Raw genomic sequence first — 6,358 nt, forward strand, 5'->3', positions numbered from 1 at the left:
TGCGTGTGAGTGTTTGGGTATGTGCACACACGCACACATACACGCGTTCGCACACATACACACACACATATATACATATATATACATATATATATATATACATACATATATACATACATACATATATATATAGAGAGAGGGGGAAGATCTTTTTATCTTTCACTTGTTTTGGTCATTAGACTGCGGCCATGCTAGAGCACCGCTATGAAGAACTTTTACTCGAATGATTCGACTCGAACATTTTTTTTCAGAGCCTAGTACTTATTCTATTGGGTTTTGTTGCGCCGAACCGCTAAGCTACGGGAACGTAAACACACCAACACCGGTTGCCAAGCGGTGGTAGAAGACAAACACAGTCACAAACACACACACATACACACATATATATCGGGAGGGTCATTTTTTTCTGCCAAATAAACACACGCACTATATATTCGTTCTTCACTTCAGACTTATTTTATTACTGTTCTTATTTTATGTTCTATGTCTGGGAATCTTTCGTCACACCTCCTCAGCGACTCTCCATCCCACGTGTCTCTTCCTGTCCATAAAAGTGCGTGTTTATTTGGGTAAAAAATAATAACCATCTCGAAATGTAACAATACTCGTTTCAACACACAATTTCACATCAGAAATCTTGCAAAACAAATATACAAACGTACACACACAACAGACTTTTATAAAATTCTGTCTACCAAATCCACTCACAAGGCTTTGGTCAGCCGGAGACTATAGTAGAACTTGCCCAAGGTACCACGCAGTGGGATTGAACGTGGAACCATGTGGTTGGGAAGCAAACTTCACTGGAAAACTGAGATGTGGCCTTCATACATTCCCATCGTTTGTCGACGAGGTTCGTTGAACGCTAAAAGGCTTTCTCATCCTAAAAGGCAAAAAGAAATACGGATCATAAGGGAATTATTGCAATAATGGTTTTTATTAAGCATTAACCGAGTTAAATTTTGGGACTACTAGACCATATAGATCAGGAGTTCAAATCCTCTCTCTACCAGTGTTTTATCGTGCTTCTGGTCAGGATATCGTATTCTAGCATCTTACATCCTTTGTTCACATTAGTATGATGTAAAGGCACTAGACTTTTCTGGGGTACTTGATCAGCGATAGACAAGCGTGCTGTTCAAGGGGAACTTGAATTTTCACCTATTAAACGCAGCGATAATCAGAATTAAGCACAGGTTTTATGAATTTGCAGCGATGATTCGAAACCGAACCGTTAGGTAGCCGGTCAGACATCACGATCGAACCACAGTAGTTTCACGTGATCGATCTATTAAGCAACCAAGCAGTGTTAAGCCATCACGTGATTCAATCTTCTAGAATTTTCTTGTACCCTATAAAGAGGCTTTTTTTTGTGTGGTAATTGTAGAATGTTGAGGCAACTGTGCGTTATATCTCTATTCTTACTACATCCAGCCGATTGCGACAGATGGTCGATAGTAGATAGGAATTTTCGTCGCTGCGAATATAATGCAATACAAATATAGAACAGTGAGTTTCCAGTTGTGATGGGCAACCGAAAGATTGCTTGTCATAAACTCTAAGCAGTGTGTCTCTCTTAGTATGTAATTTTGGCGTTAGCATTTGTAAAAATCCAACACAGCCAAATCATTATGTGCAGTACTAAAATTTTCAGCTAATTGTTCACGGATGTTGTCAGTTATTTCTTCACGCAGCTCGAGAAATACATTTTCATTCATCGACTCAACCAATTATCACCTCAGATAATCCACGGTGGATTTCTCTCTGGTTTGTGAAATGTTCTTTCGTACTTTCTAAAATTTGTAGTTTGCAACAAATCGTGAAAATCGCTTTAATGGATAGCGCACGCACGCACGCACGCGCAAAACACACACACACACACACATCATGTATAGCTCGAGGTTATTCGGAGTGAAGCGAAAAATGTCAGGGGTTTTTGGTAGTCAGCTGATTATACTTAACATCGGCGTTTGCGTCTGGCTACGAAAGAGCCTCCGCCCAATCTGCTGGAAATGACTGCTATGTAACCCTCAAACGACACTTTGGATAAGGTAATCCGAGGTACCCTATCCTCAAAGAATAAAAGATGGCACGGTTATAACTGGGGTATCGTAAGTTTGTTCGATAAGGGCTAGTTTAAGGCTAAACCTCAACAGTAACGACTTAGATAAATGTATCGCTTGTCACAAGTGTTTGAGCTTTGTCAGAGTTGGAAACTGTGACGTTCACACTTTTTGGATTTCATAAAGTACGGGAAACGATTTATTCCGACTGACTGTGGTGGTGGTGGTGGCTGTGGTGGTCAATGTGGAATTGAAGAAGAAGAAGAAGAAGAAGAAGAAGAAGAAGAAGAAGAAGAAGAAGCGCCTTCCCTCCTGTCGAAATTGGGTGAAATTGCATTCCTCCACCCTCAAAGCTCTTGTGACCTCGTGGGCTTCATGGACCACGATGCTGCAATATACCTTTAACCGATTTTAGAATGGTATCGGGGAGGAATAGTTAATTGCTACAAACTAACTCTTAATTTGCTACAGGATCATATTTTTATCGTCTCTCAATAGATAGAAGGCAAAGTCAGACCTAGCAGGACTCGAACACAGGTAGCAATGTGAAGTAGTCGGTTGGTATACTGCAGAAGTCTATCATTTAAATATATATGAGCATGTCTAGATATGCAACTATATGCATGAAAATACATACATAAAACATTCAAATCTGCACACACATACATATGTAGCGTACGACTTAAGGGAAATTTCTCTCTGTTATATATACATAAATACGGACGTAGTAGATAACAGCTAACCTTCGGCTGCCCTTTTGGACCCTGTTATGTCCACTACTCTGATTGGTTGGTATTGGCGCAATTTGTCTCTTGCTCTATTGCAAGCTAAGATGCAACCCAACCAATCGCAGCCTTCAGATAAGTTCACGTGAGACAGTCTCTTCTAAACCCCAGTTTGCGCCGATTGCATCGTATAAAACGCTAGCTTCACACTGTCTCGAAGTTTTTCGGTTCCAGCCCTTTTGAAGTCTAGCCACTGACCACAGAGTACACAGCCAGTTCCAGCGACGACACAACAGCAGCCACAGGGAGACTCAACACTCGATCAACAGCATACGGCAATCTCCATCTTCTTAGCGACATCAATATTGTCTCTACGTACACACCAACCAGCAACGCTCGCACAAGTTCTATTTCCACACTGTTTGTGAATTACTTCACCATGGTTAACAGCAAATACAACCTGCGACAACCTTCTGTAACAAGAGACCGGCTCTGCATCGTAGCCACAACTTCTTATACAACATGTGCCTCTCCCCGGCTCTGCATTGCAGCCTCAACTTCTTGATACAGCACTTCAACTACTGTGTACCTTGACTACGAACTGGTATTTATTATCCTTGTGTCTGAACATTCTTCTAACGTCATATTGTAGACTCTTTCTATGCTCTGTACTTATCGCGCACGCGTACATCCATGTTTGTACACACATACACACTTTGTATACATGACGGCCTGTCTATTATTATGTTTATATGACGCACACACAGACACACATGTTAACCTTTCAATAAAATCTTCTCAACCGGGGTAGAATGTTTAAACATTCTACCCCGGTTGTGTCTCTCTTTTCCTTCTGGCACTTATACTCATTTATCCTTTTTCATATTTTATTTGTATCGACCGTGCGATGTACTAAAGAAGCCATTCTCGTTACCTCTCCTTCCGCACGGTCGTTTACAAAAAAAGCATACAAATAAAAGTACCCTGTTATTGATGTTGAAATTCCAATGCAGAAGCTTTGGATCTAGGTTAGAAACCGGTTCTTTGTTGGCAAGAAATCTTAAAATAAACTGAATGGCATACATACATATGGATAGATGCACACTCTTGGGCGTGTGCATCGACAGCTCAACCAACTCATTAAACCACATATTTACAAACTCCTGGAATTCTCTTCACTCAAAAACTCTTGTCACTTTGTTAGCGACTGGCTTGATCACTCTTAAGAAGAATTTAAATAAAACTCAAAGAAAAAAACATCCATTCATCCATCCATACATCCATCCATTCATCCATCCATCCATACATACATACAGCTTCATACCTGTTATTATTGGAGCAACAGGGTATATATACCAACTCGTCTGGAGCAAAGTATGGCTGAACTTGGGTTCTTGAGGAGAGAACCAGGCCCGACACCAGGCTTTGGTGCCTAGGGTTGCTTTAGAATATTCTGGGAGGGCTTGTTTGTAATAATGTTAAAGTGGAGTTTCGAAATAAGTCTCTTACTGTAAATCTGAGGGTGCACCATTGAATGGTGAGGGGCAGTTTCATCCAGTGTAACACATTAGCGATGATCATGAAGGGAACATAAATCCTTAATTCCTATTCTGCAAATGATCACGATATCTGAGACTATAAGAATCTGCAAGACCTTCTTAAGATTTAAAGGATTACAGGTAAAAGAAAATTCTTTCCTTCATAACCTTGTTAACAAGTAGGTGGCTGATAAAAATTTAATCTAAAGTAAAAAGAAGAACATGCATACATACAGCTCGGTTTTGAGAAATGCCATCAATTGACTATTGATGGCATTTCTTAACGACCTACACTCATTTGTACAGTTGTGGTAACAACTTGCACTTCTAGCAACATGTGGTCAGAGAGCTTATCGATTATGCTGACATGTAGCTTCATTCCTTCATGGAATTTTTTCATGAAGTGCTTTGCTTTCCGGCTACAAACAGCCATTACTACTACAGCACTCCGTCGGTTACGACGACGAGGGTTCCAGTTGATCTGATCAACGGAACAGCCTGCTCATGAAATTAACATGCAAATGGTTGAGCACTCCACAGACACGTGTACCCTTAACGTAGCTCTCAGGAAGATTCAGCGTGACACAGAGTAAGACAAGGTTGGCCATTTGAAATACAGGTACAACAGAAACAGGAAGAAAGAGTGAGAGAGTACAGCTGGATTCGCTCCCCCCCCCCTGCTGGAACCTCGTGGAGCTTTAAATGTTTTCGCTTAATAGACACTCACAACGTCCGGTCTGGGAATCGAAATCGCGATCCCTCGACCGCGAGTCCGCTGAACTGAACCCGGGACCATGTGATTGGAAAGCAAGCATCTTGTCACACAGTCACGACCACAATATATGCGCATTTGATCAAAAAGAAGACCTAAACGAAGCCTCGGAGTCTCTCACTTGCAGTTGTTGGAAAACCGTTGACTCTCTTGGAGTTCATTTGCTCTTTGACAGGTTTTGCTTTTCGTTCTGCGGGGCGTCCTTACATGCTCGGTAGGGTTGCCAGTTTAGTGTCCGACAGTCTGACCATGCAACAAATTCTACTAGGTTGTATGTCGCCAGCAGCGCTAAGAGTCAACTGACACACATACATACATGCATCACACACACACACACACACACATACGTACAAACCTTGCCCATCGCTGGGGGTGCACTGGACGGCACTGTCCCCTCTCTATTCAATGGTGCACCCTCAGATTTACAGTGATACACATATTTCGAAACTCCAGGATTGTTACACATTAGTTTCCACCTAGAATGCACTGAAGCATTTCCAGGCACCAAAGTCTGGTGATAGGCCTGTAGTGGCTTTTGGAATATGTAGAGCCACGTCGGAGAATACCGGTGAATAACATCGAAGAATAACACCAGAAAGGAAGGAAGGGAATATTGTTTACATTTTTTCATTTGCTCGACAAGTGGTTAGTGAGACAGCAGCAATCGTAGTGACAGTGACAAAAGATTCGCCTGCTGGCTGGTAGTAGACGTTGCGGTGTGTTAGTAGAGATTGCACTGTGCTGACAATAGAGGAAGAAAGGATAAAGCCGATATAGTCCTTTCTTGATTTCGACCGAAAGCTTCTCTACGAATGTCAAACGAAGAACGAAGGGAAGTTTTGCTCTTGGTCATGCTGACGCAAAAGAGGGCGAAAATGAAATGGTCTCTATTATATATCTATGGCTGGAATATAGGTCAAATCCTAAACAAAGAATTGACCTTTCCTTGACCAGCACAGGTCACGTGTTTCCCATTAATCATCTGGTATGGGGATGCAAGCAAACGAACAAGCAGGTGGATTTGGTTTCAAATTCCATGCAGGGCTAAGCGAGGTCCTACAGGCCTGACACGGACCCATGCAAGAACTAGTAATAAACCCTGACTGAATGTAAAATGTAAACGCCATTTCGAATTGTGCAGTAAGTATTTTTTTGTGAGCATATATGTATATATATATATATATTTATATATATATGTACGCATATATATATGTTCGTATATATATATATATATATATATATATATATATATATATATAT

The sequence above is a fragment of the Octopus bimaculoides genome, chromosome 17 (assembly GCF_001194135.2).
Source record: "Octopus bimaculoides isolate UCB-OBI-ISO-001 chromosome 17, ASM119413v2, whole genome shotgun sequence".
Lineage (NCBI taxonomy): Eukaryota > Metazoa > Mollusca > Cephalopoda > Octopoda > Octopodidae > Octopus > Octopus bimaculoides.